The sequence below is a fragment of the Babylonia areolata genome, chromosome 20 (genome assembly GCF_041734735.1).
Source record: "Babylonia areolata isolate BAREFJ2019XMU chromosome 20, ASM4173473v1, whole genome shotgun sequence".
Classification (NCBI taxonomy): Eukaryota; Metazoa; Mollusca; class Gastropoda; order Neogastropoda; family Buccinidae; genus Babylonia; species Babylonia areolata.
In genome coordinates, this window is record NC_134895.1 from 12426760 (window position 1) to 12429916 (window position 3157).

The following is a 3157-nucleotide window of genomic DNA, read 5'->3' on the forward strand; positions in this document are numbered from 1 at the left end:
ATAATCAAATACTAGCCCGGATAGTCGGGACAGCAGTTACCTCCTCTGCTGTACTGATGGTCATAATCGAGCCTGACTGACTATCATACATGTATACTACACAGATTCCTTTAAGGATGCAGGCGTTGCTTTGCTGGCTGCTTCATGATACCATTGTGTGTGGGTGTTACGCGGGCTCTAAACCATCCTTTGAATTCTGTCAGAGTGGCTTGGTGTCTGTCTTTTTAAGTTTCAGCTGAGAGAAAAAAGAAAAGTTTTAAGCTTCAGAGAGAATGGGAGACATAGACAGAGAGACAGACAGGGGGGAGAGAGGCAGACCCACCCTTTTAAGTCTATCAGTGCGGTTTGGCATCTGTCTTTGAGTTTCAGCTGAGAGGAGAAAAATGTCGTGTTTTAAGTTTCAGAGAGAATGGGAGACACTGACAGAGAGAGTAAGTGGGAAAGAGAGACAGAGAGGGGGGGAGAGAGACAGGGAGATTACCAGGACATGCTGTGACACGCATTGCCACTTACAAACCTTTCAAATCATTTGTGTCTGTCTGTCTGTGGATCTCTTGTGTGTTTGTCTGTATGATGCTTGTCATTCCGTCCGTCTGCATTTCTGTATGTGTGTGTGTGTGTGTGTGTGCGTGCGCGCGCGCGCGTCTCTGTCTGCCTCTTATTCTCGTTTTGCTATGCAGCGTTATAAATATCAATTCATTATTCTAGAATTCATGATCAGTAAGGAATTGCTCTGTTTTCCTATAAAGATTGTTTCTCCCTACTCTATCTTATTATTCGTGCATCCATGATTTATGACTGAGGAAGAATGTTGTTTTCATATCATGGTTGTTTTCTTTTTTCTTTTTCTTTTTCCTACTTTTTCTTCTTTTTCCCATCTGTTTTGCTTTCACCCCAACCCGTTTTAAGTTGTTTTTTTCTCTTTTTTAAATTATTCTTTTCCTTTCCGGGGGCTGCATGAAAAAAGCATCGACTTGCTTTGTGTATCGCCCTCAGGAAATGGGATTTATTCAGTTCAGTCTTCTCCCTTTCTTTGTGTCCACTCCAGTATGTCTCCATCTCCATCTCTCTCTCTCTCTCTCTCTCTCTCTCTCTTCTCCATGCTGATATATGGAATCTGGCACTGTTTTTACACCAGGCATTTAAATTTCGGGATATCATTGCAGCGTTAATGTAATATGTGTACTTATTATGGTTGGTTATATATTTTCATTTTGTTTGTTATTACTTATATTGTCACTTACCCCTTCATAAGGGGCCTAGGCCTATTAATGAATAAATAATCTGAATCTGAATCTGAATCTCTCTCTTCTCTCTCTCTCGATCCTATCTCTGAGTCTTCCCGTCTATCACGGTGTGTGTGTGTGTGTATGTGTGTGTGTGTGTGTGTGTGTGTGTGTGTGTGTGTGTGTGTGTGTGTGTGTGTGTGTGCGCGCGCGTCATCTGTGCATGTGTGTATGTGTGTGTGTGTGTGTTGGGGGGGGGGGGTTGGTAGGTGGGTGAGTGGCTGTGTGGCTGATTGGGTGTGTGCGTGCGCGCGCGTGTGTGTATGTATGTGTGTGTGTGTGCCTGTCTCTGTGTATGCGTGTGCGTGTGTGTGTGTGTATGTGTATGTGCGCGTGTGTGAATGTACGTGTGTCCTCTCTCTCTCTCTCTCTCTCTGTCTCTCTCTCTCTCTGTGCGTGTGTGTGTGTGTTTGTGTGTGTGTGTGTGTGTGTGTGTGTGTGTGTGTGTGTGTGTGTGTGTGTGTGTGTGTGTGTGTGTGTGTGTACAACTATGTGCATTGAACTGAACGTGGCTAGACTTCATTACAGCGAAAACAATTCCCCAACGGGGAAATAATCAATAAAATAACCGTCAATATATGTACCTGTCGTGGTGTGTGTGTGTGTGTGTGTGTGTGTGTGTGTGTGTGTGTGTGTGTGTGTGTGTGTGAATGTACGTGTGTGTGTGTGTGTGTGTGTGTGTGTGTGTGTGTGTGTGTGTGTGTGTGAGTGGGTACGTGCGTCTTCTGTGCATGTCTGTGTGTGTGTGTGTGTGAGTGTGTACGTGCGTCTTCTGTGCATGTCTGTGTGTGTGTGTGTGTGTGTGTGTGTGTGTGTGTGTGTGTGTGTGTGTGTGTGTGTGTGTGTGAACAACTAGCTGCATTGATCACTACGCGGCTTGACTTCAGTACAGCTGAAACAATTCCCAAACGGGAAAATAATCAATTAAATAACCATCACAATATGTACCTGTAGTGGTGTGTGTGTGTGTGTGTGTGTGTACGTGCGTCCTCTGTGCATGGGTGTGTGTGTGAGTGTGTACGTGCGTCCTCTGTACATGTGTGTGTGTGTGTGTGTGTGTGTGTGTGTGTGTGTGTGTGTGTGTGTGTGTGTGTGTGTGTGTGTGTGTGTGTGTGTCCGTGATGAAAAATTAGAGAGAGACAGGCAGATAAATAGAGTGGAACCCGTTTGCCTAATGTTTAGTTTCATGTAAACGAAATAGATGAATGTAAGAACGACCGAATGAATTATTCAACGGGTGAATTACTGATTAATATATAAATGATCAAGTAAACGGATAGATAAATAAGTATTCGTAAATACGGAAATAAATATACCAAATGAATGAACAGATGAACTTGTATCCGATATCATATCGTATTCTAGATGATATTGAGCGTCTTCTTCTTATCCTGCTCCTGCTCCTGCTGCTTATTCTTCTTCTTTTACTTCTTCTTCTTCATCATCCTCGTCTTCTTTTTCTTCTCTGTATAATGATTTCTTTTCTCTCTTTTTTTTCTTCACTATTTTGCCTTCAGTCAAACTAACTCCCTGATAACTTGTCGAGTAAACTCATGATGATTAACATGCACATTTCATTCAGAAGAACGCCGGTACGTATCCACTGCTTTCATATATTCTTTCATTCATTCATACGCTTACTCAGTTACTGCTTTGCTGATATATTATATATATATATATTTTTTTTTTTTCAGCACAGTGACAGTGACGGAGAAGGTCATACAGGATTGGCCAGTTGCTAACACGAGGGCGGGGAACGCCAACCTTCAACAACTCCGCCGGCGTCTCTCTCTCTCTCTCTCTCTCTCTCTCTCTCACAGCACACGCCACACACAGCACACGCAGCACACGCCACACACAGCACACGCCAC